Source organism: Leuresthes tenuis, unplaced genomic scaffold, assembly GCF_036924035.1.
Source record: "Leuresthes tenuis unplaced genomic scaffold, fLeuTen1.0.hap1 SCAF_12, whole genome shotgun sequence".
In the NCBI taxonomy this organism is placed as follows: Eukaryota; Metazoa; Chordata; class Actinopteri; order Atheriniformes; family Atherinopsidae; genus Leuresthes; species Leuresthes tenuis.
In genome coordinates this window covers 421,874-445,696 of record NW_027325366.1, presented here as the reverse complement: position 1 = coordinate 445,696, position 23,823 = coordinate 421,874, and the positions used below count along the sequence as shown (strand labels likewise).

The 23,823-nt window shown below is 48.7% G+C and overlaps 46 non-coding genes across 46 annotated transcripts; 4 read left to right on the top strand and 42 right to left on the bottom strand.

Moving 5' to 3' along the window:
* Positions 1-182: 182 nt before the first annotated feature.
* LOC140266499 (U2 spliceosomal RNA) lies at positions 183-373 on the bottom strand. Its single transcript, XR_011907124.1, has one exon. It is a non-coding gene; the product is annotated as a U2 spliceosomal RNA (small nuclear RNA).
* A 274-nt stretch (positions 374-647) lies between these two features.
* LOC140265892 (U5 spliceosomal RNA) lies at positions 648-761 on the bottom strand. Its single transcript, XR_011906576.1, has one exon. It is a non-coding gene; the product is annotated as a U5 spliceosomal RNA (small nuclear RNA).
* Positions 762-1,149: 388 nt separating this feature from the next.
* LOC140266280 (U2 spliceosomal RNA) lies at positions 1,150-1,340 on the bottom strand. Its single transcript, XR_011906923.1, has one exon. It is a non-coding gene; the product is annotated as a U2 spliceosomal RNA (small nuclear RNA).
* Positions 1,341-1,603: 263 nt separating this feature from the next.
* LOC140265759 (U5 spliceosomal RNA) lies at positions 1,604-1,715 on the bottom strand. Its single transcript, XR_011906454.1, has one exon. It is a non-coding gene; the product is annotated as a U5 spliceosomal RNA (small nuclear RNA).
* A 386-nt stretch (positions 1,716-2,101) lies between these two features.
* LOC140320263 (U2 spliceosomal RNA) lies at positions 2,102-2,292 on the bottom strand. Its single transcript, XR_011918128.1, has one exon. It is a non-coding gene; the product is annotated as a U2 spliceosomal RNA (small nuclear RNA).
* A 249-nt stretch (positions 2,293-2,541) lies between these two features.
* On the bottom strand, positions 2,542-2,655 carry LOC140265651 (U5 spliceosomal RNA). The gene has a single exon (XR_011906356.1). It is a non-coding gene; the product is annotated as a U5 spliceosomal RNA (small nuclear RNA).
* A 409-nt stretch (positions 2,656-3,064) lies between these two features.
* Positions 3,065-3,255, bottom strand: LOC140266498 (U2 spliceosomal RNA). Its single transcript, XR_011907123.1, has one exon. It is a non-coding gene; the product is annotated as a U2 spliceosomal RNA (small nuclear RNA).
* Positions 3,256-3,529: 274 nt separating this feature from the next.
* LOC140320805 (U5 spliceosomal RNA) lies at positions 3,530-3,643 on the bottom strand. The gene has a single exon (XR_011918585.1). It is a non-coding gene; the product is annotated as a U5 spliceosomal RNA (small nuclear RNA).
* A 388-nt stretch (positions 3,644-4,031) lies between these two features.
* Positions 4,032-4,222, bottom strand: LOC140266184 (U2 spliceosomal RNA). Its single transcript, XR_011906835.1, has one exon. It is a non-coding gene; the product is annotated as a U2 spliceosomal RNA (small nuclear RNA).
* A 275-nt stretch (positions 4,223-4,497) lies between these two features.
* Positions 4,498-4,611, bottom strand: LOC140265716 (U5 spliceosomal RNA). Its single transcript, XR_011906415.1, has one exon. It is a non-coding gene; the product is annotated as a U5 spliceosomal RNA (small nuclear RNA).
* A 386-nt stretch (positions 4,612-4,997) lies between these two features.
* LOC140320227 (U2 spliceosomal RNA) lies at positions 4,998-5,188 on the bottom strand. The gene has a single exon (XR_011918095.1). It is a non-coding gene; the product is annotated as a U2 spliceosomal RNA (small nuclear RNA).
* Positions 5,189-5,451: 263 nt separating this feature from the next.
* On the bottom strand, positions 5,452-5,563 carry LOC140265758 (U5 spliceosomal RNA). Its single transcript, XR_011906453.1, has one exon. It is a non-coding gene; the product is annotated as a U5 spliceosomal RNA (small nuclear RNA).
* Positions 5,564-5,972: 409 nt separating this feature from the next.
* LOC140320199 (U2 spliceosomal RNA) lies at positions 5,973-6,163 on the bottom strand. The gene has a single exon (XR_011918070.1). It is a non-coding gene; the product is annotated as a U2 spliceosomal RNA (small nuclear RNA).
* Positions 6,164-6,438: 275 nt separating this feature from the next.
* Positions 6,439-6,552, bottom strand: LOC140320804 (U5 spliceosomal RNA). The gene has a single exon (XR_011918583.1). It is a non-coding gene; the product is annotated as a U5 spliceosomal RNA (small nuclear RNA).
* Positions 6,553-6,936: 384 nt separating this feature from the next.
* LOC140320276 (U2 spliceosomal RNA) lies at positions 6,937-7,127 on the bottom strand. The gene has a single exon (XR_011918140.1). It is a non-coding gene; the product is annotated as a U2 spliceosomal RNA (small nuclear RNA).
* A 275-nt stretch (positions 7,128-7,402) lies between these two features.
* LOC140320803 (U5 spliceosomal RNA) lies at positions 7,403-7,516 on the bottom strand. The gene has a single exon (XR_011918582.1). It is a non-coding gene; the product is annotated as a U5 spliceosomal RNA (small nuclear RNA).
* Positions 7,517-7,900: 384 nt separating this feature from the next.
* Positions 7,901-8,091, bottom strand: LOC140266279 (U2 spliceosomal RNA). Its single transcript, XR_011906922.1, has one exon. It is a non-coding gene; the product is annotated as a U2 spliceosomal RNA (small nuclear RNA).
* Positions 8,092-8,340: 249 nt separating this feature from the next.
* LOC140320715 (U5 spliceosomal RNA) lies at positions 8,341-8,454 on the bottom strand. Its single transcript, XR_011918503.1, has one exon. It is a non-coding gene; the product is annotated as a U5 spliceosomal RNA (small nuclear RNA).
* Positions 8,455-8,838: 384 nt separating this feature from the next.
* Positions 8,839-9,029, bottom strand: LOC140266436 (U2 spliceosomal RNA). The gene has a single exon (XR_011907067.1). It is a non-coding gene; the product is annotated as a U2 spliceosomal RNA (small nuclear RNA).
* Positions 9,030-9,278: 249 nt separating this feature from the next.
* Positions 9,279-9,390, bottom strand: LOC140265737 (U5 spliceosomal RNA). Its single transcript, XR_011906434.1, has one exon. It is a non-coding gene; the product is annotated as a U5 spliceosomal RNA (small nuclear RNA).
* A 409-nt stretch (positions 9,391-9,799) lies between these two features.
* Positions 9,800-9,990, bottom strand: LOC140266278 (U2 spliceosomal RNA). The gene has a single exon (XR_011906921.1). It is a non-coding gene; the product is annotated as a U2 spliceosomal RNA (small nuclear RNA).
* Positions 9,991-10,265: 275 nt separating this feature from the next.
* LOC140320801 (U5 spliceosomal RNA) lies at positions 10,266-10,379 on the bottom strand. The gene has a single exon (XR_011918580.1). It is a non-coding gene; the product is annotated as a U5 spliceosomal RNA (small nuclear RNA).
* Positions 10,380-10,763: 384 nt separating this feature from the next.
* Positions 10,764-10,954, bottom strand: LOC140266277 (U2 spliceosomal RNA). Its single transcript, XR_011906920.1, has one exon. It is a non-coding gene; the product is annotated as a U2 spliceosomal RNA (small nuclear RNA).
* Positions 10,955-11,229: 275 nt separating this feature from the next.
* On the bottom strand, positions 11,230-11,343 carry LOC140320800 (U5 spliceosomal RNA). The gene has a single exon (XR_011918579.1). It is a non-coding gene; the product is annotated as a U5 spliceosomal RNA (small nuclear RNA).
* Positions 11,344-11,752: 409 nt separating this feature from the next.
* LOC140320353 (U2 spliceosomal RNA) lies at positions 11,753-11,943 on the bottom strand. Its single transcript, XR_011918210.1, has one exon. It is a non-coding gene; the product is annotated as a U2 spliceosomal RNA (small nuclear RNA).
* A 275-nt stretch (positions 11,944-12,218) lies between these two features.
* LOC140265812 (U5 spliceosomal RNA) lies at positions 12,219-12,332 on the bottom strand. The gene has a single exon (XR_011906502.1). It is a non-coding gene; the product is annotated as a U5 spliceosomal RNA (small nuclear RNA).
* A 376-nt stretch (positions 12,333-12,708) lies between these two features.
* On the bottom strand, positions 12,709-12,899 carry LOC140320190 (U2 spliceosomal RNA). The gene has a single exon (XR_011918061.1). It is a non-coding gene; the product is annotated as a U2 spliceosomal RNA (small nuclear RNA).
* Positions 12,900-12,969: 70 nt separating this feature from the next.
* On the top strand, positions 12,970-13,133 carry LOC140266162 (U1 spliceosomal RNA). Its single transcript, XR_011906817.1, has one exon. It is a non-coding gene; the product is annotated as a U1 spliceosomal RNA (small nuclear RNA).
* Positions 13,134-13,737: 604 nt separating this feature from the next.
* Positions 13,738-13,901, top strand: LOC140265681 (U1 spliceosomal RNA). The gene has a single exon (XR_011906383.1). It is a non-coding gene; the product is annotated as a U1 spliceosomal RNA (small nuclear RNA).
* Positions 13,902-14,508: 607 nt separating this feature from the next.
* LOC140266076 (U1 spliceosomal RNA) lies at positions 14,509-14,672 on the top strand. The gene has a single exon (XR_011906744.1). It is a non-coding gene; the product is annotated as a U1 spliceosomal RNA (small nuclear RNA).
* Positions 14,673-15,274: 602 nt separating this feature from the next.
* On the top strand, positions 15,275-15,438 carry LOC140266139 (U1 spliceosomal RNA). The gene has a single exon (XR_011906796.1). It is a non-coding gene; the product is annotated as a U1 spliceosomal RNA (small nuclear RNA).
* Positions 15,439-16,852: 1,414 nt separating this feature from the next.
* Positions 16,853-16,968, bottom strand: LOC140265634 (U5 spliceosomal RNA). The gene has a single exon (XR_011906340.1). It is a non-coding gene; the product is annotated as a U5 spliceosomal RNA (small nuclear RNA).
* Positions 16,969-17,354: 386 nt separating this feature from the next.
* On the bottom strand, positions 17,355-17,545 carry LOC140266476 (U2 spliceosomal RNA). Its single transcript, XR_011907103.1, has one exon. It is a non-coding gene; the product is annotated as a U2 spliceosomal RNA (small nuclear RNA).
* Positions 17,546-17,820: 275 nt separating this feature from the next.
* LOC140265885 (U5 spliceosomal RNA) lies at positions 17,821-17,934 on the bottom strand. Its single transcript, XR_011906570.1, has one exon. It is a non-coding gene; the product is annotated as a U5 spliceosomal RNA (small nuclear RNA).
* A 409-nt stretch (positions 17,935-18,343) lies between these two features.
* Positions 18,344-18,534, bottom strand: LOC140266276 (U2 spliceosomal RNA). Its single transcript, XR_011906919.1, has one exon. It is a non-coding gene; the product is annotated as a U2 spliceosomal RNA (small nuclear RNA).
* Positions 18,535-18,772: 238 nt separating this feature from the next.
* Positions 18,773-18,886, bottom strand: LOC140320798 (U5 spliceosomal RNA). The gene has a single exon (XR_011918578.1). It is a non-coding gene; the product is annotated as a U5 spliceosomal RNA (small nuclear RNA).
* A 388-nt stretch (positions 18,887-19,274) lies between these two features.
* On the bottom strand, positions 19,275-19,465 carry LOC140320248 (U2 spliceosomal RNA). Its single transcript, XR_011918114.1, has one exon. It is a non-coding gene; the product is annotated as a U2 spliceosomal RNA (small nuclear RNA).
* A 275-nt stretch (positions 19,466-19,740) lies between these two features.
* LOC140320774 (U5 spliceosomal RNA) lies at positions 19,741-19,854 on the bottom strand. The gene has a single exon (XR_011918557.1). It is a non-coding gene; the product is annotated as a U5 spliceosomal RNA (small nuclear RNA).
* Positions 19,855-20,242: 388 nt separating this feature from the next.
* LOC140266275 (U2 spliceosomal RNA) lies at positions 20,243-20,433 on the bottom strand. The gene has a single exon (XR_011906918.1). It is a non-coding gene; the product is annotated as a U2 spliceosomal RNA (small nuclear RNA).
* A 275-nt stretch (positions 20,434-20,708) lies between these two features.
* Positions 20,709-20,822, bottom strand: LOC140320773 (U5 spliceosomal RNA). Its single transcript, XR_011918556.1, has one exon. It is a non-coding gene; the product is annotated as a U5 spliceosomal RNA (small nuclear RNA).
* A 388-nt stretch (positions 20,823-21,210) lies between these two features.
* LOC140266497 (U2 spliceosomal RNA) lies at positions 21,211-21,401 on the bottom strand. Its single transcript, XR_011907122.1, has one exon. It is a non-coding gene; the product is annotated as a U2 spliceosomal RNA (small nuclear RNA).
* A 249-nt stretch (positions 21,402-21,650) lies between these two features.
* Positions 21,651-21,764, bottom strand: LOC140266099 (U5 spliceosomal RNA). The gene has a single exon (XR_011906765.1). It is a non-coding gene; the product is annotated as a U5 spliceosomal RNA (small nuclear RNA).
* Positions 21,765-22,150: 386 nt separating this feature from the next.
* LOC140320505 (U2 spliceosomal RNA) lies at positions 22,151-22,341 on the bottom strand. The gene has a single exon (XR_011918346.1). It is a non-coding gene; the product is annotated as a U2 spliceosomal RNA (small nuclear RNA).
* A 275-nt stretch (positions 22,342-22,616) lies between these two features.
* On the bottom strand, positions 22,617-22,730 carry LOC140266098 (U5 spliceosomal RNA). The gene has a single exon (XR_011906764.1). It is a non-coding gene; the product is annotated as a U5 spliceosomal RNA (small nuclear RNA).
* A 409-nt stretch (positions 22,731-23,139) lies between these two features.
* LOC140320403 (U2 spliceosomal RNA) lies at positions 23,140-23,330 on the bottom strand. The gene has a single exon (XR_011918255.1). It is a non-coding gene; the product is annotated as a U2 spliceosomal RNA (small nuclear RNA).
* Positions 23,331-23,597: 267 nt separating this feature from the next.
* LOC140265715 (U5 spliceosomal RNA) lies at positions 23,598-23,711 on the bottom strand. The gene has a single exon (XR_011906414.1). It is a non-coding gene; the product is annotated as a U5 spliceosomal RNA (small nuclear RNA).
* Between the last annotated feature and the right edge of the window lie 112 nt (positions 23,712-23,823).

Genomic DNA, 23,823 nt, shown 5'->3' with positions numbered 1-23,823 from the left:
ATTCGGTGTCGCGTTTCTTTCAAGCAATTCTCCCGGTTAGCCCGCACTCGGCTCGCTCCCAGAGCCGTGTTAAAGTCTGCCTCGCATTCACTCCCTTTTCTCAGCAGACTAAAAGAAAATTTCATCTTGGGCTCCCTGAAACTTCCATCCTGCACCCCTGTTTGCTTTTTCACAAGAGCAGAGAAGAGCGCACCGTTCCCAGCGGCACTGCAGTACCGGGTCGATGCTTGGAATGAACGGAGCAAGCTCCTTTTTCAACTCCTGTTCCTAAAAATCCATTTAATATGTAGTCCTCGTATAGAGGACATATCAGATATTAAACTGATAAGAACAGATACTACACTTGATCTTAGCCAAAAGGCCGAGAAGCGATAACTGTCCACTGGTTCACGTCCGAGGGCCCTTCCTGGCACAATGCGCACTTGTCGCGGTGTTCTTTTTATGGCCATAGGTGGCCAGAGAGTCACTTTGCACCTCCGCCCACCCGCTGCACTGAGCACTCTTCAGCCCTTTTAAATGGTATAACTTTGCACTCCCGCGAGCACCATTCAAGCAACATCGGCACAGTCACAACAAGTAAGGCGACTCTACTCAGGGAAGTCACTCTGCACAGGAAGAGATTTCTTTTGCACAGACAGAAAGGGCTTCACCCGCAAAGGTAAAGCCTGCCAAAAATAGAAACAACTCATTAGTGCTGCTCTCCACGGAAATCTTTAGTAAAAGGCGAAAGACTTGTACTTTATGAAGAGAAACCAGAGTACGATTATCCGTCACTGCGGGAGCAGGGCACCAGGCCAGTTGGCATAGCCACCTTCCCCATGGTGAGCTTTGCTTGGTTGAGACGCTTGCTCCCCCTTGCTCCTCGGCTGACCAAGTAGGAACAATCGGGCCCTATTCGATGGCTGCCTTGTTTTTTACTCTGTGCAAAAGACAAGGCAGCCACAAACACCACGGGAAACACCGTATTGATTGAGGCTTTGTTCTGAGCGCTCATTCGGTGTCGCGTTTCTTTCAAGCAATTCCCGGTTAGCCCGCACTCGGCTCGCTCCCAGAGCCGTGTTAAAGTCTGCCTCGCATTCACTCCCTTTTCTCAGCAGACTAAAAGAAAATTCCATCCTGCACCACTGTTTGCTTTTTCACAAGAGCAGAGAAGAGCGCACCGTTCCCAGCGGCACTGCAGTACCGGGTCGATGCTTGGAGTGAACGGAGCAAGCTCCTTTTTCAACTCCTGTTCCTAAAAATCCATTTAATATGTAGTCCTCGTATAGAGGACATATCAGATATTAAACTGATAAGAACAGATACTACACTTGATCTTAGCCAAAAGGCCGAGAAGCGATAACTGTCCACTGGTTCACGTCCGAGGGCCCTTCCTGGCACAATGCGCACTTGTCGCGGTGTTCTTTTTATGGCCATAGGTGGCCAGAGAGTCACTGAGCACTCTTCAACCCTTTTAAATGGTATAACTTTGCACTCCCGCGAGCACCATTCAAGCAACATCGGCACAGTCACAACAAGTAAGGCGACTCTACTCAGGGAAGTCACTCTGCAGAGGAACAAGATTTCTTTTGCACAGACAGAAAGGGCTTCACCCGCAAAGGTAAAGGTAAAGGTAAAGCCTGCCAAAAATAGAATCAACTCATTAGTGCTGCTCTCCACGGAAGTCTTTAGTAAAAGGCGAAAGACTTGTACGTTATGAAGAGAAACCAGAGTACGATTATCCGTCACTGCGGGAGCAGGGCACCAGGCCAGTTGGCATAGCCACCTTCCCCATTGTGAGCTTTTCTTGGTTGAGACGCTTGCTCCCCCTTGCTCCTCGGCTGCCCAAGTAGGAGCAATCGTGCCCTATTCGATGGCTGCCTTGTCTTTTACTCTGTGCAAAAGACAAGGCAGCCACAAACACCACGGGAAACACCGTATTGAGGCTTTGTTCTGAGCGCTCATTCGGTGTCGCGTTTCTTTCAAGCAATTCTCCCGGTTAGCCCGCACTCGGCTCGCTCCCAGAGCCGTGTTAAAGTCTGCCTCGCATTCAGTCCCTTTTCTCAGCAGACTAAAAGAAACTTCCATCCTGCACCACTTTTTGCTTTTTCACAAGAGCAGAGAAGAGCGCACCGTTCCCAGCGGCACTGCAGTACCAGGTCGATGCTTGGAGTGAATGGAACAAGCTCCTTTTTCAACTCCTGTTCCTAAAAATCCATTTAATATGTAGTCCTCGTATAGAGGACATATCAGATATTAAACTGATAAGAACAGATACTACACTTGATCTTAGCCAAAAGGCCGAGAAGCGATAACTGTCCACTGGTTCACGTCCGAGGGCCCTTCCTGGCACAATGCGCACTTGTCGCGGTGTTCTTTATATGGCCATAGGTGGCCAGAGAGTCACTGAGCACTCTTCAACCCTTTTAAATGGTATAACTTTGCACTCCCGCGAGCACCATTCAAGCAACATCGGCACAGTCACAACAAGTAAGGCGACTCTACTCAGGGAAGTCACTCTGCAGAGGAACAAGATTTCTTTTGCACAGACAGAAAGGGCTTCACCCGCAAAGGTAAAGCCTGCCAAAAAAAGAAACAACTCATTAGTGCTGCTCTCCACGGAAGTCTTTAGTAAAAGGCGAAAGACTTGTACGTTATGAAGAGAAACCAGAGTACGATTATCCGTCACTGCGGGAGCAGGGTACCAGGCCAGTTGGCATAGCCATCTTCCCCATGGTGAGCTTTTCTTGGTTGAGACGCTTGCTCCCCCTTGCTCCTCGGCTGCCCAAGTAGGAACAATCGGGCCCTATTCGATGGCTGCCTTGTCTTTTACTCTGTGCAAAAGACAAGGCAGCCACAAACACCACGGGAAACACGGTATTGAGGCTTTGTTCTGAGCGCTCATTCGGTGTCGCGTTTCTTTCAAGCAATTCTCCCGGTTAGCCCGCACTCGGCTCGCTCCCAGAGCCGTGTTAAAGTCTGCCTCGCATTCACTCCCTTTTCTCAGCAGACTAAAAGAAAATTTCATCTTGGGCTCCCTGAAACTTCCATCCTGCACCCCTGTTTGCTTTTTCACAAGAGCAGAGAAGAGCGCACCGTTCCCAGCGGCACTGCAGTACCGGGTCGATGCTTGGAATGAACGGAGCAAGCTCCTTTTTCAACTCCTGTTCCTAAAAATCCATTTAATATGTAGTCCTCGTATAGAGGACATATCAGATATTAAACTGATAAGAACAGATACTACACTTGATCTTAGCCAAAAGGCCGAGAAGCGATAACTGTCCACTGGTTCACGTCCGAGGGCCCTTCCTGGCACAATGCGCACTTGTCGCGGTGTTCTTTTTATGGCCATAGGTGGCCAGAGAGTCACTTTGCACCTCCGCCCACCCGCTGCACTGAGCACTCTTCAGCCCTTTTAAATGGTATAACTTTGCACTCCCGCGAGCACCATTCAAGCAACATCGGCACAGTCACAACAAGTAAGGCGACTCTACTCAGGGAAGTCACTCTGCACAGGAAGAGATTTCTTTTGCACAGACAGAAAGGGCTTCACCCGCAAAGGTAAAGCCTGCCAAAAATAGAAACAACTCATTAGTGCTGCTCTCCACGGAAGTCTTTAGTAAAAGGCGAAAGACTTGTACGTTATGAAGAGAAACCAGAGTACGATTATCCGTCACTGCGGGAGCAGGGCACCAGGCCAGTTGGCATAGCCACCTTCCCCATGGTGAGCTTTGCTTGGTTGAGACGCTTGCTCCCCCTTGCTCCTCGGCTGACCAAGTAGGAACAATCGGGCCCTATTCGATGGCTGCCTTGTTTTTTACTCTGTGCAAAAGACAAGGCAGCCACAAACACCACGGGAAACACCGTATTGATTGAGGCTTTGTTCTGAGCGCTCATTCGGTGTCGCGTTTCTTTCAAGCAATTCCCGGTTAGCCCGCACTCGGCTCGCTCCCAGATCCGTGTTAAAGTCTGCCTCGCATTCACTCCCTTTTCTCAGCAGACTAAAAGAAAATTCCATCCTGCACCACTTTTTGCTTTTTCACAAGAGCAGAGAAGAGTGCACCGTTCCCAGCGGCACTGCAGTACCGGGTCGATGCTTGGAGTGAACGGAGCAAGCTCCTTTTTCAACTCCTGTTCCTAAAAATCCATTTAATATGTAGTCCTCGTATAGAGGACATATCAGATATTAAACTGATAAGAACAGATACTACACTTGATCTTAGCCAAAAGGCCGAGAAGCGATAACTGTCCACTGGTTCACGTCCGAGGGCCCTTCCTGGCACAATGCGCACTTGTCGCGGCGTTGTTTTTATGGCCATAGGTTGCCAGAGAGTCACTTTGCACCTCCGCCCACCCGCTGCACTGAGCACTCTTCAGCCCTTTTAAATGGTATAACTTTGCACTCACGCGAGCACCATTCAAGCAACATCGGCACAGTCACAACAAGTAAGGCGACTCTACTCAGGGAAGTCACTCTGCACAGGAACAAGATTTCTTTTGCACAGACAGAAAGGGCTTCACCCGCAAAGGTAAAGCCTGCCAAAAATAGAAACAACTCATTAGTGCTGCACTCCACGGAAGTCTTTAGTAAAAGGCGAAAGACTTGTACGTTATGAAGAGAAACCAGAGTACGATTATCCGTCACTGCGGGAGCAGGGCACCAGGCCAGTTGGCATAGCCACCTTCCCCGTGGTGAGCTTTGCTTGGTTGAGACGCTTGCTCCCCCTTGCTCCTCGGCTAACCAAGTAGGAACAATCGGGCCCTATTCGATGGCTGCCTTGTTTTTTACTCTGTGCAAAAGACAAGGCAGCCACAAACACCACGGGAAACACCGTATTGAGGCTTTGTTCTGAGCGCTCATTCGGTGTCGCGTTTCTTTCAAGCAATTCTCCCGGTTAGCCCGCACTCGGCTCGCTCCCAGAGCCGTGTTAAAGTCTGCCTCGCATTCACTCCCTTTTCTCAGCAGACTAAAAGAAACTTCCATCCTGCACCACTTTTTGCTTTTTCACAAGAGCAGAGAAGAGCGCACCGTTCCCAGCGGCACTGCAGTACCGGGTCGATGCTTGGAGTGAACGGAGCAAGCTCCTTTTTCAACTCCTGTTCCTAAAAATCCATTTAATATGTAGTCCTTGTATAGAGGACATATCAGATATTAAACTGATAAGAACAGATACTACACTTGATCTTAGCCAAAAGGCCGAGAAGCGATAACTGTCCACTGGTTCACGTCCGAGGGCCCTTCCTGGCACAATGCGCACTTGTCGCGGTGTTCTTTTTATGGCCATAGGTGGCCAGAGAGTCACTGAGCACTCTTCAACCCTTTTAAATGGTATAACTTTGCACTCCCGCGAGCACCATTCAAGCAACATCGGCACAGTCACAACAAGTAAGGCGACTCTACTCAGGGAAGTCACTCTGCAGAGGAACAAGATTTCTTTTGCACAGACAGAAAGGGCTTCACCCGCAAAGGTAAAGGTAAAGGTAAAGCCTGCCAAAAATAGAATCAACTCATTAGTGCTGCTCTCCACGGAAGTCTTTAGTAAAAGGCGAAAGACTTGTACGTTATGAAGAGAAACCAGAGTACGATTATCCGTCACTGCGGGAGCAGGGCACCAGGCCAGTTGGCATAGCCACCTTCCCCATTGTGAGCTTTTCTTGGTTGAGACGCTTGCTCCCCCTTGCTCCTCGGCTGCCCAAGTAGGAGCAATCGTGCCCTATTCGATGGCTGCCTTGTCTTTTACTCTGTGCAAAAGACAAGGCAGCCACAAACACCACGGGAAACACCGTATTGAGGCTTTGTTCTGAGCGCTCATTCGGTGTCGCGTTTCTTTCAAGCAATTCTCCCGGTTAGCCCGCACTCGGCTCGCTCCCAGAGCCGTGTTAAAGTCTGCCTCGCATTCACTCCCTTTTCTCAGCAGACTAAAAGAAAATTTCATCTTGGGCTCCCTGAAACTTCCATCCTGCACCACTGTTTGCTTTTTCACAAGAGCAGAGAAGAGCGCACCGTTCCCAGCGGCACTGCAGTACCGGGTCGATGCTTGGAGTGAACGTAGCAAGCTCCTTTTTCAACTCCTGTTCCTAAAAATCCATTTAATATGTAGTCCTCGTATAGAGGACATATCAGATATTAAACTGATAAGAACAGATACTACACTTGATCTTAGCCAAAAGGCCGAGAAGCGATAACTGTCCACTGGTTCACGTCCGAGGGCCCTTCCTGGCACAATGCGCACTTGTCGCGGTGTTCTTTTTATGGCCATAGGTGGCCAGAGAGTCACTTTGCACCTCCGCCCACCCGCTGCACTGAGCACTCTTCAGCCCTTTTAAATGGTATAACTTTGCACTCCCGCGAGCACCATTCAAGCAACATCGGCACAGTCACAACAAGTAAGGCGACTCTACTCAGGGAAGTCACTCTGCACAGGAACAAGATTTCTTTTGCACAGACAGAAAGGGCTTCACCCGCAAAGGTAAAGCCTGCCAAAAATAGAAACAACTCATTAGTGCTGCTCTCCACGGAAGTCTTTAGTAAAAGGCGAAAGACTTGTACGTTATGAAGAGAAACCAGAGTACGATTATCCGTCACTGCGGGAGCAGGGCAACAGGCCAGTTGGCATAGCCACCTTCCCCATGGTGAGCTTTGCTTGGTTGAGACGCTTGCTCCCCCTTGCTCCTCGGCTAACCAAGTAGGAACAATCGGGCCCTATTCGATGGCTGCCTTGTTTTTTACTCTGTGCAAAAGAGAAGGCAGCCACAAACACCACGGGAAACACCGTATTGAGGCTTTGTTCTGAGCGCTCATTCGGTGTCGCGTTTCTTTCAAGCAATTCCCGGTTTGCCCACACTCGGCTCGCTCCCAGAGCCGTGTTAAAGTCTGCCTCGCATTCACTCCCTTTTCTCAGCAGACTAAAAGAAACTTCCATCCTGCACCACTTTTTGCTTTTTCACAAGAGCAGAGAAGAGCGCACCGTTCCCAGCGGCACTGCAGTACCAGGTCGATGCTTGGAGTGAATGGAGCAAGCTCCTTTTTCAACTCCTGTTCCTAAAAATCCATTTAATATGTAGTCCTTGTATAGAGGACATATCAGATATTAAACTGATAAGAACAGATACTACACTTGATCTTAGCCAAAAGGCCGAGAAGCGATAACTGTCCACTGGTTCACGTCCGAGGGCCCTTCCTGGCACAATGCGCACTTGTTGCTGTGTTCTTTTTATGGCCATAGGTGGCCAGAGAGTCACTTTGCACCTCCGCCCACCCGCTGCACTGAGCACTCTTCAGCCCTTTTAAATGGTATAACTTTGCACTCCCGCGAGCACCATTCAAGCAACATCGGCACAGTCACAACAAGTAAGGCGACTCTACTCAGGGAAGTCACTCTGCACAGGAACAAGATTTCTTTTGCACAGACAGAAAGGGCTACACCCGCAAAGGTAAAGCCTGCCAAAAATAGAAACAACTCATTAGTGCTGCTCTCCACGGAAGTCTTTAGTAAAAGGCGAAAGACTTGTACGTTATGAAGAGAAACCAGAGTACGATTATCCGTCACTGCGGGAGCAGGGCACCAGGCCAGTTGGCATAGCCACCTTCCCCGTGGTGAGCTTTGCTTGGTTGAGACGCTTGCTCCCCCTTGCTCCTCGGCTAACCAAGTAGGAACAATCGGGCCCTATTCGATGGCTGCCTTGTTTTTTACTCTGTGCAAAAGACAAGGCAGCCACAAACACCACGGGAAACACCGTATTGAGGCTTTGTTCTGAGCGCTCATTCGGTGTCGCGTTTCTTTCAAGCAATTCCCGGTTTGCCCACACTCGGCTCGCTCCCAGAGCCGTGTTAAAGTCTGCCTCGCATTCACTCCCTTTTCTCAGCAGACTAAAAGAAACTTCCATCCTGCACCACTTTTTGCTTTTTCACAAGAGCAGAGAAGAGCGCACCGTTCCCAGCGGCACTGCAGTACCGGGTCGATGCTTGGAGTGAACGGAGCAAGCTCCTTTTTCAACTCCTGTTCCTAAAAATCCATTTAATATGTAGTCCTCGTATAGAGGACATATCAGATATTAAACTGATAAGAACAGATACTACACTTGATCTTAGCCAAAAGGCCGAGAAGCGATAACTGTTCACTGGTTCACGTCTGAGGGCCCTTCCTGGCACAATGCGCACTTGTCCCGGTGTTCTTTTTATGGCCATAGGTGGCCAGAGAGTCACTGAGCACTCTTCAACCCTTTTAAATGGTATAACTTTGCACTCCCGCGAGCACCATTCAAGCAACATCGGCACAGTCACAACAAGTAAGGCGACTCTACTCAGGGAAGTCACTCTGCACAGGAACAAGATTTCTTTTGCACAGACAGAAAGGGCTTCACCCGCAAAGGTAAAGCCTGCCAAAAATAGAAACAACTCATTAGTGCTGCTCTCCACGGAAGTCTTTAGTAAAAGGCGAAAGACTTGTACGTTATGAAGAGAAACCAGAGTATGATTATCCGTCACTGCGGGAGCAGGGCACCAGGCCAGTTGGCATAGCCACCTTCCCCGTGGTGAGCTTTGCTTGGTTGAGACGCTTGCTCCCCCTTGCTCCTCGGCTAACCAAGTAGGAACAATCGGGCCCTATTCGATGGCTGCCTTGTTTTTTACTCTGTGCAAAAGAGAAGGCAGCCACAAACACCACGGGAAACACCGTATTGAGGCTTTGTTCTGAGCGCTCATTCGGTGTCGCGTTTCTTTCAAGCAATTCCCGGTTTGCCCACACTCGGCTCGCTCCCAGAGCCGTGTTAAAGTCTGCCTCGCATTCACTCCCTTCTCTCAGCAGACTAAAAGAAACTTCCATCCTGCACCACTTTTTGCTTTTTCACAAGAGCAGAGAAGAGCGCACCGTTCCCAGCGGCACTGCAGTACCGGGTCGATGCTTGGAGTGAACGGAGCAAGCTCCGTTTTCAACTCCTGTTCCTAAAAATCCATTTAATATGTAGTCCTCGTATAGAGGACATATCAGATATTAAACTGATAAGAACAGATACTACACTTGATCTTAGCCAAAAGGCCGAGAAGCGATAACTGTCCACTGGTTCACGTCCGAGGGCCCTTCCTGGCACAATGCGCACTTGTCCCGGTGTTCTTTTTATGGCCGTAGGTGGCCAGAGAGTCACTGAGCACTCTTCAACCCTTTTAAATGGTATAACTTTGCACTCCCGCGAGCACCATTCAAGCAACATCGGCACAGTCACAACAAGTAAGGCGACTCTACTCAGGGAAGTCACTCTGCACAGGAACAAGATTTCTTTTGCACAGACAGAAAGGGCTTCACCCGCAAAGGTAAAGCCTGCCAAAAATAATCAACTCATTAGTGCTGCTCTCCACGGAAGTCTTTAGTAAAAGGCGAAAGACTTGTACGTTATGAAGAGAAACCAGAGTACGATTATCCGTCACTGCGGGAGCAGGGCACCAGGCCAGTTGGCATAGCCACCTTCCCCATGGTGAGCTTTTCTTGGTTGAGACGCTTGCTCCCCCTTGCTCCTCGGCTGCCCAAGTAGGAGCAATCGGGCCCTATTCGATGGCTGCCTTGTCTTTTACTCTGTGCAAAAGACAAGGCAGCCACAAACACCACGGGAAACACCGTATTGAGGCTTTGTTCTGAGCGCTCATTCGGTGTCGCGTTTCTTTCAAGCAATTCTCCCGGTTAGCCCGCACTCGGCTCGCTCCCAGAGCCGTGTTAAAGTCTGCCTCGCATTCACTCCCTTTTCTCAGCAGACTAAAAGAAAATTTCATCTTGGGCTCCCTGAAACTTCCATCCTGCACCACTGTTTGCTTTTTCACAAGAGCAGAGAAGAGCGCACCGTTCCCAGCGGCACTGCAGTACCGGGTCGATGCTTGGAGTGAACGGAGCAAGCTCCTTTTTCAACTCCTGTTCCTAAAAATCCATTTAATATGTAGTCCTCGTATAGAGGACATATCAGATATTAAACTGATAAGAACAGATACTACACTTGATCTTAGCCAAAAGGCCGAGAAGCGATAACTGTCCACTGGTTCACGTCCGAGGGCCCTTCCTGGCACAATGCGCACTTGTCGCGGTGTTCTTTTTATGGCCATAGGTGGCCAGAGAGTCACTTTGCACCTCCGCCCACCCGCTGCACTGAGCACTCTTCAGCCCTTTTAAATGGTATAACTTTGCACTCCCGCGAGCACCATTCAAGCAACATCGGCAGAGTCACAACAAGTAAGGCGACTCTACTCAGGGAAGTTACTCTGCACAGGAACAAGATTTCTTTTGCACAGACAGAAAGGGCTTCACCCGCAAAGGTAAAGCCTGCCAAAAATAGAAACAACTCATTAGTGCTGCTCTCCACGGAAGTCTTTAGTAAAAGGCGAAAGACTTGTACGTTATGAAGAGAAACCAGAGTACGATTATCCGTCACTGCGGGAGCAGGGCACCAGGCCAGTTGGCATAGCCACCTTCCCCGTGGTGAACTTTGCTTGGTTGAGACGCTTGCTCCCCCTTGCTCCTCGGCTAACCAAGTAGGAACAATCGGGCCCTATTCGATGGCTGCCTTGTTTTTTACTCTGTGCAAAAGAGAAGGCAGCCACAAACACCACGGGAAACACCGTATTGAGGCTTTGTTCTGAGCGCTCATTCGGTGTCGCATTTCTTTCAAGCAATTCCCGGTTTGCCCACACTCGGCTCGCTCCCAGAGCCGTGTTAAAGTCTGCCTCGCATTCACTCCCTTTTCTCAGCAGACTAAAAGAAACTTCCATCCTGCACCACTTTCTGCTTTTTCACAAGAGCAGAGAAGAGCGCACCGTTCCCAGCGGCACTGCAGTACCGGGTCGATGCTTGGAGTGAACGGAGCAAGCTCCTTTTTCAACTCCTGTTCCTAAAAATCCATTTAATATGTAGTCCTCGTATAGAGGACATATCAGATATTAAACTGATAAGAACAGATACTACACTTGATCTTAGCCAAAAGGCCGAGAAGCGATAACTGTCCACTGGTTCACGTCCGAGGGCCCTTCCTGGCACAATGCGCACTTGTCGCGGTGTTCTTTTTATGGCCATAGGTGGCCAGAGAGTCACTTTGCACCTCCGCCCACCCGCTGCACTGAGCACTCTTCAGCCCTTTTAAATGGTATAACTTTGCACTCCCGCGAGCACCATTCAAGCAACATCGGCACAGTCACAACAAGTAAGGCGACTCTACTCAGGGAAGTCACTCTGCACAGGAACAAGATTTCTTTTGCACAGACAGAAAGGGCTTCACCCGCAAAGGTAAAGCCTGCCAAAAATAGAAACAACTCATTAGTGCTGCTCTCCACGGAAGTCTTTAGTAAAAGGCGAAAGACTTGTACGTTATGAAGAGAAACCAGAGTACGATTATCCGTCACTGCGGGAGCAGGGCACCAGGCCAGTTGGCATAGCCACCTTCCCCGTGGTGAGCTTTGCTTGGTTGAGACGCTTGCTCCCCCTTGCTCCTCGGCTAACCAAGTAGGAACAATCGGGCCCTATTCGATGGCTGCCTTGTTTTTTACTCTGTGCAAAAGAGAAGGCAGCCACAAACACCACGGGAAACACCGTATTGAGGCTTTGTTCTGAGCGCTCATTCGGTGTTGCGTTTCTTTCAAGCAATTCTCCCGGTTAGCCCGCACTCGGCTCGCTCCTAGAGCCGTGTTAAAGTCTGCCTCGCATTCACTCCCTTTTCTCAGCAGACTAAAAGAAAATTTCATCTTGGGCTCTCTGAAACTTCCATCCTGCACCACTGTTTGCTTTTTCACAAGAGCAGAGAAGAGTGCACCGTTCCCAGCGGCACTGCGGTACCGGTTTGATGCTTGGAGTGAACGGAGCAAGCTCCTTTTTCAACTCCTGTTCCTAAAAATCCATTTAATATGTAGTCCTCATATAGAGGACATATCAGATATTAAACTGATAAGAACAGATACTACACTTGATCTTAGCCAAAAGGCCGAGAAGCGATAACTGTCCACTGGTTCACGTCCGAGGGCCCTTCCTGGCACAATGCGCACTTGTCGCGGTGTTCTTTTTATGGCCATAGGTGGCCAGAGAGTCACTTTGCACCTCCGCCCACCCGCTGCACTGAGCACTCTTCAGCCCTTTTAAATGGTATAACTTTGCACTCCCGCGAGCACGATTCAAGCAACATCGGCACAGTCACAACAAGTAAGGCGACTCTACTCAGGGAAGTCACTCTGCACAGGAACAAGATTTCTTTTGCAAAGACAGAAAGGGCTTCACCCGTAAAGGTAAAGCCTGCCAAAAATAGAAACAACTCATTAGTGCTGCTCTCCACGGAAATCTTTAGTAAAAGGCGAAAGACTTGTACGTTATGAAGAGAAACCAGTGTATGATTATCCGTCACTGCGGGAGCAGGGCAGCAGGCCAGTTGGCATAGCCACCTTCCCCATGGTGAGCTTTGCTTGGTTGAGACGCTTGCTCCCCGGCTGACCAAGTAGGAACAATCGGGCCCTATTCGATGGCTGCCTTGTCTTTTACTCTGTGCAAAAGACAAGGCAGCCACAAACACCACGGGAAACACCGTATTGAGGCTTTGTTCTGAGCGCTCATTCGGTGTCGCGTTTCTTTCAAGCAATTCTCCCGGTTAGCCCGCACTCGGCTCGCTCCCAGAGCCATGTTAAAGTCTGCCTCGCATTCACTCCCTTTTCTCAGCAGACTAAAAGAAACTTCCATCCTGCACCACTGTTTGCTTTTTCACAAGAGCAGAGAAGAGCGCACCGTTCCCAGCGGCACTGCAGTACCGGGTCGATGCTTGGAGTGAACGGAGCAAGCTCCTTTTTCAACTCCTGTTCCTAAAAATCCATTTCATATGTAGTCCTCGTATAGAGGACATATCAGATATTAAACTGATAAGAACAGATACTACACTTGATCTTAGCCAAAAGGCTGAGAAGCGATAACTGTCCACTGGTTCACGTCCGAGTGAGGCACCTGGGAAAGAGGTATCAGCCTCTGACATTTCCAATTCATACTTACCTGGCAGGAGAGACACCATGATCAAGAAGGTGGTTCACTCAAGGCGAGGCTCAGTCATTGCACACCGACTATACTGACCCTTGCCAATTCCCCAAATGTGGGAATCTCGACTGCATAATTTCTGGTAGTGGGGGACTGCGTTCGCGCTTTCCCCTGATTTGGCTGTTTAACATGAATATTTCTGGTCTACATTACCCTTTTTTGAACTTGTGTCACTGTTTTAGCAACACCTGCCATCTTTAAAATGGATGTTTAGTAAGGTACGCTGAATGCTGCAGCATGTCTACACAACAGATATGCAAATGCGTAGATGTCAGGTGAGGTCATACAGTGCAGTCACCCCAGGCAGGTGGGCATTGCCTTAGAGATGGGGAGGAACAAAATGAAAAAAAGAGGACATGTGACCACTGAAGTGGATGTTTAGCAAGGTTTGCCAAATGCTGCAGCATGTCTGCACTGGAAATATGCAGCCGCTCAGCCGTGAGGGTTTGCCTAAACTGAGAAATTTCCCAGTGTGGGTGTGGCTTTAGAGATGGGGAGGAGGGGAAAGCAATACATTTGTGCTGCAAGTTCCTTGGTCGTTTAAAAGAAGAAATGAACAGAAAGATAATGAAAAGCCTTACTGTTTTAATCTGCAAACGTTTTAGTTTCGGGGTAGCTGCTGCTGCTGGCATGGCACACCAGACAGTTGAAGTTGCAGCACCGTCTGGCCGAGTGAGGCACCTGGGAAAGAGGTATCAGCCTCTGACATTTCTAACTCATACTTACCTGGCAGGAGAGACACCATGATCAAGAAGGTGGTTCACTCAAGGCGAGGCTCAGTCATTGCACACCGACTGTACTGACCCTTGCGAATTCCCCAAATGTGGGAATCTCGACTGCATAATTTCTGGTAGTGGGGGACTGTGTTCGCGCTTTCCCTTGATTTGGCTGTTCAACATCAGTATATCTCATCTAAAATTCCCGTTTTTGACCTTGTGTCACTGTTTTAACAACACCTTGCCGTCTTTAAAATGGATGTTTAGTAAGGTACGCTGAATGCTGCAGCATGTCTACACAACAGATATGCAGCTGCGCAGTTGTCAGGTGAAGTCATACAGTGCAGTCACCCCAGGCAGGTGGGCATTGCCTTAGAGATGGGGAGGAACAAAATGAAAAAAGAGGACATGTGTCTAATGAAGTGGATGTTTAGCAAGGTTTGCCAAATGCTGCAGCATGTCTGCACTGGAGATATGCAGCTGCCCAGCCGTGAGGGTTTGCCTCAACTGGGAAATTTTCCAGTGTGGGTGGGTGTGGCTTTAGAGATGGGGAGGAGGGGAAAGAAATACGTTTGTGCTGCAAGTTCCTTGGTTGTTTAAAAGAAGAAGTGATCAGAAAGATAATGAAAAGCCTTACTGTTTAATCTGCAAACATTTTAGTTTCGGGGTAGCTGCTGCTGCTGGCATGGCACACCAGACAGTTGAAGTTGCAGCACCGTCCGGCCGAGTGAGGCACCTGAAAAAGAGGTATCTGCCTCTGACATTTCCAATTCATACTTACCTGGCAAGAGAGACACCATGATCAAGAAGGTGGTTCACTCAAGGCGAGGCTCAGTCATTGCACACCGACTGTACTGACCCTTGCGAATTCCCCAAATGTGGGAATCTCGACTGCATAATTTCTGGTAGTGGGGGACTGCGTTCGCGCTTTCCCTTGATTTGGCTGTTTAACATGAATATTTCTGCTCTACATTACCCTTTTCTGACCTTGTGTCACTGTTTTATAACACCTTGCCGTCTTTACAATGGATGTTTAGCAAGGTTTGCCAAATGCTGCAGCATGTCTACACAACAGATATGCAGCTGCGCAGTTGTCAGGTGAGGTCATACAGTGCAGTCACCCCAGGCAGGTGGGCATTGCCTTAGAGATGGGGAGGAACAAAATTAAAAAAAGAGGACATGTGACCACTGAAGTGGATGTTTAGCAAGGTTTGCCAAATGCTGCAGCATGTCTGCACTGGAGATATGCAGCTGCCCAGCCGTGAGGGTTTGCCTCAACAGAAATTTCCCAGTGTGGGTGTGGCTTTAGAGATGGGGAGGAGGGGAAAGAAATACATTTGTGCTGCAAGTTCCTTGGTTGTTTAAAAGAAGAAGTGATCAGAAAGATAATGAAAAGCCTTACTCTTTTAATCTGCAAACGTTTTAGTTTCGGGGTAGCTGCTGCTGCTGGCATGGCACACCAGACAGTTGAAGTTGCAGCACCGTCTGGCCGAGTGAGGCACCTGGGAAAGAGGTATCAGCCTCTGACATTTCCAACTCATACTTACCTGGCAGGAGAGACACCATGATCAAGAAGGTGGTTCACTCAAGGCGAGGCTCAGTCATTGCACACCGACTGTACTGACCCTTGCGAATTCCCCAAATGTGGGAATCTCGACTGCATAATTTCTGGTAGTGGGGGACTGCGTTCGCGCTTTCCCCTGATTTGGCTGTTTAACATGAATATTTCTGATCTACTTTACCCTTTTTTGACCTTGTGTCACTGTTTTATAACACCTTGCCATTTTTAAAATGGATGATTAGTAAGGTACGCTGAAGGTTTGCCAAATGCTGCTATATGATAGCCGATAAAGTCACTGCTAACGTCACACAGGAAACCAACTTACTGCTGCTAAAGGTGCTTCTTCAAAGGTGCTCCAGAGCTTCACTGTCGCACCACTCTTCTGGGTTTTGTTTCAGTCATTAGAAGCCAAACTATTGCTTTTATAGGTTACTTTTAATCAAAGTTTAAGCCTCTAATGATGGAGAGCAGTTCATTCAGTCCTGACTAGAACCAGAAAATATCACCATATTAGTCCAGTGCTCAGGTCTCTGCACTGGCTTTCTGTCGCTCAGAGAATAGACTTTAAAACAGTTCTATTTAGCTGTGCACATGACAACTGAAAGTATTTTATTTGCACTCTTCGCTTTTAAGTTAATTAATTAGTTATTTTCTATCTTTTATGGAATTATTTTATTGGCCTTTTTGTGATTTTATGTAGCTGTAAAGCAATTTTGTTTACGAATTGTGCTCTACAAATAAACTTGCCTTGCCTTTCCTCAACCTAAAAGGAGCTTTCCATTTGTGGGGCTTCTGCAGGCCCCTCCCCGTCTTCTGCCTCACCTGACTGCTGTCCACCATTCAGGGGTTTTGGTGGTAAATTTGAATTTCCCAGCCTAGCTGTTTTAAATAGCTCATCAACTGCCTCTGACTGCCCTCCATTTCCACCTCCTTCCTGTATTTTTAGGGATTTCAACTTGTTGGCAAAAGATTTTGGGCAATCTCTGAAGAGGTGGTTTTATTCTCCACAGAGATTGCACTTTCTGCCATTCGTACACTCTTCGATGGTGTGACCAATTTCTCTACATTTGCGACAAAATACCTTTGTGCAGGCGTCCAACAGATGCCCATGCTCCCCACACGGCAGAGTTTCGGCTGTCCCTGGTAGTGGATGTAGCCTCTGTTTTTCTCCAAGACAATCATGGGTGGGAGATGTTTCAGGCCCTAGAAGCCCTGGGGGTCTTGCCATTGTTGGATGGGGACCCTCCAGGTGCAATTCCAAATGCCATTGCAGTATTTCAACCTGCAATGAGCAAGAAAGCAAAAACAACCAAAAAAATTTTGATAAAGAATTTTAACTACAATATAGTTGGAAAACTTTAATCAAGCACAAAAATACCTCTTAAGCACAGGTTCTTAATGCCAAAGCATGCACAAAATCAACGACACAGAGAAGGCAATCATAGTCTTAACCAAAAGATAGAGAAACAACAAATAAGAATCTACTTGGCTCTACTCTACTCCGACAAGTCACTCTGCACAGCAACATGATTTTCTTTTGCACAAACAGAAAAGACTTCACCCGCAAAGGTAAAGCCATCCAAAAATAGAAACAACTCATTAGTGCTGCTCTCCACGGAAGTCTTTAGTAAAAGGCGAAAGACTTGTACGTTATGAAGAGAAACCAGAGTACGATTATCCGTCACTGCGGGAGCAGGGCACCAGGCCAGTTGGCATAGCCACCTTCCCCATGGTGAGCTTTGCTTGGATGAGACGCTTGCTCCCCCTTGCTCCTCGGCTGCCCAAGTAGGAACAATCGGGCCCTATTCGAAGGCTGCCTTGTCTTTTACTCTGTGCAAAAGACAAGGCAGCCACAAACACCACGGGAAACACCGTATTGAGGCTTTGTTCTGAGCGCTCATTCGGTGTCGCGTTTCTTTCAAGCAATTCTCCCGGTTAGCCCGCACTCGGCTCGCTCCCAGAGCCGTGTTAAAGTCTGCCTCGCATTCAGTCCCTTTTCTCAGCAGACTAAAAGAAACTTCCATCCTGCACCACTTTTTGCTTTTTCACAAGAGCAGAGAAGAGCGCACCGTTCCCAGCGGCACTGCAGTACCAGGTCGATGCTTGGAGTGAATGGAGCAAGCTCCTTTTTCAACTCCTGTTCCTAAAAATCCATTTAATATGTAGTCCTCGTATAGAGGACATATCAGATATTAAACTGATAAGAACAGATACTACACTTGATCTTAGCCAAAAGGCCGAGAAGCGATAACTGTCCACTGGTTCACGTCCGAGGGCCCTTCCTGGCACAATGCGCACTTGTCGCGGTGTTCTTTTTATGGCCATAGGTGGCCAGAGAGTCACTGAGCACCTCCGCCCACCCGCTGCACTGAGAACTCTTCAGCCCTTTTAAATGGTATAACTTTGCACTCCCGCGAGCACCATTCAAGCAACATCGGCACAGTCACAACAAGTAAGGCGACTCTACTCAGGGAAGTCACTCTGCACAGGAACAAGATTTCTTTTGCACAGACAGAAAGGGCTTCACCCGCAAAGGTAAAGCCTGCCAAAAAAAGAAACAACTCATTAGTGCTGCTCTCCACGGAAGTCTTTAGTAAAAGGCGAAAGACTTGTACGTTATGAAGAGATACCAGAGTACGATTATCCGTCACTGCGGGAGCAGGGCACCAGGCCAGTTGGCATAGCCACCTTCCCCATGGTGAGCTTTGCTTGGTTGAGACGCTTGCTCCCCCTTGCTCCTCGGCTGACCAAGTAGGAACAATCCGGCCCTATTCGATGGCTGCCTTGTCTTTTACTCTGTGCAAAAGACAAGGCAGCCACAAACACCACGGGAAACACCGTATTGAGGCTTTGTTCTGAGCGCTCATTCGGTGTCGCGTTTCTTTCAAGCAATTCTCCCGGTTAGCCCGCACTCGGCTCGCTCCCAGAGCCGTGTTAAAGTCTGCCTCGCATTCACTCCCTTTTCTCAGCAGACTAAAAGAAAATTTCATCTTGGGCTCCCTGAAACTTCCATCCTGCACCACTGTATGCTTTTTCACAAGAGCAGAGAAGAGCGCACCGTTCCCAGCGGCACTGCAGTACCGGGTCGATGCTTGGAGTGAACGGAGCAAGCTCCTTTTTCAACTCCTGTTCCTAAAAATCCATTTAATATGTAGTCCTCGTATAGAGGACATATCAGATATTAAACTGATAAGAACAGATACTACACTTGATCTTAGCCAAAAGGCCGAGAAGCGATAACTGTCCACTGGTTCACGTCCGAGGGCCCTTCCTGGCACAATGCGCACTTGTCGCGGTGTTCTTTTTATGGCCATAGAGTCACTGAGCACTCTTCAGCCCTTTTAAATGGTATAACTTTGCACTCCCGCGAGAACCATTCAAGCAACATCGGCAGAGTCACAACAAGTAAGGCGACTCTACTCAGGGAAGTCACTCTGCACAGGAAGAGATTTCTTTTGCACAGACAGAAAGGGCTTCACCCGCAAAGGTAAAGCCTGCCAAAAATAGAAACAACTCATTAGTGCTGCTCTCCACGGAAGTCTTTAGTAAAAGGCGAAAGACTTGTACGTTATGAAGAGAAACCAGAGTACGATTATCCGTCACTGCGGGAGCAGGGCACCAGGCCAGTTGGCATAGCCACCTTCCCCATGGTGAGCTTTGCTTGGTTGAGACGCTTGCTCCCCCTTGCTCCTCGGCTGACCAAGTAGGAACAATCGGGCCCTATTCGATGGCTGCCTTGTTTTTTACTCTGTGCAAAAGACAAGGCAGCCACAAACACCACGGGAAACACCGTATTGATTGAGTCTTTGTTCTGAGCGCTCATTCGGTGTCGCGTTTCTTTCAAGCAATTCCCGGTTTGCCCGCACTCGGCTCGCTCCCAGAGCCGTGTTAAAGTCTGCCTCGCATTCAGTCCCTTTTCTCAGCAGACTAAAAGAAACTTCCATCCTGCACCACTTTTTGCTTTTTCACAAGAGCAGAGAAGAGCGCACCGTTTCCAGCGACACTGCAGTACCGGGTCGATGCTTGGAGTGAACGGAGCAAGCTCCTTTTTCAACTCCTGTTCCTAAAAATCCATTTAATATGTAGTCCTCGTATAGAGGACATATCAGATATTAAACTGATAAGAACAGATACTACACTTGATCTTAGCCAAAAGGCCGAGAAGCGATAACTGTCCACTGGTTCACGTCCGAGGGCCCTTCCTGGCACAATGCGCACTTGTCGCGGTGTTCTTTTTATGGCCATAGGTGGCCAGAGAGTCACTATGCACCTCCGCCCACCCGCTGCACTGAGCACTCTTCAGCCCTTTTAAATGGTATAACTTTGCACTCCCGCGAGCACCATTCAAGCAACATCGGCACACTCACAACAAGTAAGGCGACTCTACTCAGGGAAGTCACTCTGCACAGGAACAAGATTTCTTTTGCACAGACAGAAAGGGCTTCACCCGCAAAGATAAAGCCTGCCAAAAATAGAAACAACTCATTAGTGCTGCTCTCCACGGAAGTCTTTAGTAAAAGGCGAAAGACTTGTACGTTATGAAGAGAAACCAGAGTACGATTATCCGTCACTGCGGGAGCAGGGCACCAGGCCAGTTGGCATAGCCACCTTCCCCATGGTGAGCTTTGCTTGGTTGAGACGCTTGCTCCCCCTTGCTCCTCGGCTGACCAAGTAGGAACAATCGGGCCCTATTCGATGGCTGCCTTGTTTTTTACTCTGTGCAAAAGACAAGGCAGCCACAAACACCACGGGAAACACCGTATTGATTGAGTCTTTGTTCTGAGCGCTCATTCGGTGTCGCGTTTCTTTCAAGCAATTCCCGGTTTGCCCGCACTCGGCTCACTCCCAGAGCCGTGTTAAAGTCTGCCTCGCATTCAGTCCCTTTTCTCAGCAGACTAAAAGAAACTTCCATCCTGCACCACTTTTTGCTTTTTCACAAGAGCAGAGAAGAGCGCACCGTTCCCAGCGGCACTGCAGTACCGGGTCGATGCTTGGAGTGAACGGAGCAAGCTCCTTTTTCAACTCCTGTTCCTAAAAATCCATTTAATATGTAGTCCTCGTATAGAGGACATATCAGATATTAAACTGATAAGAACAGATACTACACTTGATCTTAGCCAAAAGGCCGAGAAGCGATAACTGTCCACTGGTTCACGTCCGAGGGCCCTTCCTGGCACAATGCGCACTTGTCGCGGTGTTCTTTTTATGGCCATAGGTGGCCAGAGAGTCACTATGCACCTCCGCCCACCCGCTGCACTGAGCACTCTTCAGCCCTTTTAAATGGTATAACTTTGCACTCCCGCGAGCACCATTCAAGCAACATCGGCACACTCACAACAAGTAAGGCGACTCTACTCAGGGAAGTCACTCTGCACAGGAACAAGATTTCTTTTGCACAGACAGAAAGGGCTTCACCCGCAAAGATAAAGCCTGCCAAAAATAGAAACAACTCATTAGTGCTGCTCTCCACGGAAGTCTTTAGTAAAAGGCGAAAGACTTGTACGTTATGAAGAGAAACCAGAGTACGATTATCCGTCACTGCGGGAGCAGGGCACCAGGCCAGTTGGCATAGCCACCTTCCCCGTGGTGAGCTTTGCTTGGTTGAGACGCTTGCTCCCCCTTGCTCCTCGGCTAACCAAGTAGGAACAATCGGGCCCTATTCGATGGCTGCCTTGTTTTTTACTCTGTGCAAAAGAGAAGGCAGCCACAAACACCACGGGAAACACCGTATTGATTGAGGCTTTGTTCTGAGCGCTCATTCGGTGTCGCGTTTCTTTCAAGCAATTCCCGGTTAGCCCGCACTCGGCTCGCTCCCAGAGCCGTGTTAAAGTCTGCCTCGCATTCACTCCCTTTTCTCAGCAGACTAAAAGAAACTTCCATCCTGCACCACTTTTTGCTTTTTCACAAGAGCAGAGAAGAGCGCACCGTTCCCAGCGGCACTGCAGTACCGGGTCGATGCTTGGAATGAACGGAGCAAGCTCCTTTTTCAACTCCTGTTCCTAAAAATCCATTTAATATGTAGTCCTCGTATAGAGGACATATCAGATATTAAACTGATAAGAACAGATACTACACTTGATCTTAGCCAAAAGGCCGAGAAGCGATAACTGTCCACTGGTTCACGTCCGAGGGCCCTTCCTGGCACAATGCGCACTTGTCGCGGCGTTGTTTTTATGGCCATAGGTGGCCAGAGAGTCACAGAGCACTCTTCAGCCCTTTTAAATGGTATAACTTTGCACTCCCGCGAGCACCATTCAAGCAACATCGGCACACTCACAACAAGTAAGGCGACTCTACTCAGGGAAGTCACTCTTCACAGGAACAAGATTTCTTTTGCACAGACAGAAAGGCCTTCACCCGCAAAGGCAAAGCCTGCCAAAAATAGAAACAACTTATTAGTGCTGCTCTCCACGGAAGTCTTTAGTAAAAGGCGAATGACTTGTACGTTATGAAGAGAAACCAGAGTACGATTATCCGTCACTGCGGGAGCAGGGCACCAGGCCAGTTGGCATAGCCACCTTCCCCATGGTGAGCTTTGCTTGGTTGAGACGCTTGCTCCCCCTTGCTCCTCGGCTGACCAAGTAGGAACAATCGGGCCCTATTCGATGGCTGCCTTGTCTTTTACTCTGTGCAAAAGACAAGGCAGCCACAAACACCACGGGAAACACCGTATTGAGGCTTTGTTCTGAACGCTCATTCGGTGTCGCGTTTCTTTCAAGCAATTCTCCCGGTTAGCCCGCACTCGGCTCGCTCCCAGAGCCGTGTTAAAGTCTGCCTCGCATTCACTCCCTTTTCTCAGCAGACTAAAAGAAACTTCCATCCTGCACCACGGTTTGCTTTTTCACAAGAGCAGAGAAGAGCGCACCGTTCCCAGCGGCACTGAAGTACCGGGTCGATGCTTAGAGTGAACGGAGCAAGCTCCTTTTTCAACTGCTGTTCCTAAAACTCCATTTAATATGTAGTCCTCGTATAGAGGACATATCAGATATTAAACTGATAAGAACAGATACTACACCTGATCTTAGCCAAAAGGCCGAGAAGCGATAACTGTCCACTGGTTCACGTCCGAGGGCCCTTCCTGGCACAATGCGCACTTGTCGCGGTGTTCTTTTTATGGCCATAGGTGGCCAGAGAGTCACTTTGCACCTCCGCCCACCCGCTGCACTGAGCACTCTCCAGCCCTTTTAAATGGTATAACTTTGCACTCCCGCGAGCACCATTCAAGCAACATCGGCACAGTCACAACAAGTAAGGCGACTCTACTCAGGGAAGTCACTCTTCACAAGAACAAGATTTCTTTTGCACAGACAGAAAGGCCTTCACCCGCAAAGGCAAAGCCTGCCAAAAATAGAAACAACTTATTAGTGCTGCTCTCCACGGAAGTCTTTAGTAAAAGGCGAATGACTTGTACGTTATGAAGAGAAACCAGAGTACGATTATCCGTCACTGCGGGAGCAGGGCACCAGGCCAGTTGGCATAGCCACCTTCCCCATGGTGAGCTTTGCTTGGTTGAGACGCTTGCTCCCCCTTGCTCCTCGGCTGACCAAGTAGGAACAATCGGGCCCTATTCGATGGCTGCCTTGTCTTTTACTCTCTGCAAAAGACAAGGCAGCCACAAACACCACGGGAAACACCGTATTGAGGCTTTGTTCTGAGCGCTCATTCGGTGTCGCGTTTCTTTCAAGCAATTCTCCCGGTTAGCCCGCACTCGGCTCGCTCCCAGAGCCGTGTTAAAGTCTGCCTCGCATTCACTCCCTCTTCTCAGCAGACTAAAAGAAAATTTCATCTTGGGCTCCCTGAAACTTCCATCCTGCACCACTGTTTGCTTTTTCACAAGAGCAGAGAAGAGCGCACCGTTCCCAGCGGCACTGCAGTACCGGGTCAATGCTTGAAGTGAACGGAGTAAGCTCCTTTTTCAACTCCTGTTCCTAAAAATCCATTTAATATGTAGTCCTCGTATAGAGGACATATCAGATATTAAACTGATAAGAACAGATACTACACTTGATCTTAGCCAAAAGGCCGAGAAGCGATAACTGTCCACTGGTTCACGTCCGAGGGCCCTTCCTGGCACAATGCGCACTTGTCGCGGTGTTCTTTTTATGGCCATAGGTGGCCAGAGAGTCACTTTGCACCTCCGCCCACCCGCTGCACTGAGCACCCTTTTAAAGGGTATAACTTTGCACTCCCGCGAGCACCATTCAAGCAACATCGGCACAGTCACAACAAGTAAGGCGACTCTACTCAGGGAAGTCACTCTGCACAGGAACAAGATTTCTTTTGCACAGACAGAAAGGGCTTCACCCGCAAAGGTAAAGCCTGCCAAAAATAGAAACAACTCATTAGTGCTGCTCTCCACGGAAGTCTTTAGTAAAAGGCGAAAGACTTGTACGTTATGAAGAAAAACCAGAGTACAATTATCTGTCACTGCGGGAGCAGGGCACCAGGCCAGTTGGCATAGCCACCTTCCCCATGGTGAGCTTTGCTTGGTTGAGACGCTTGCTCCCCGGCTGACCAAGTAGGAACA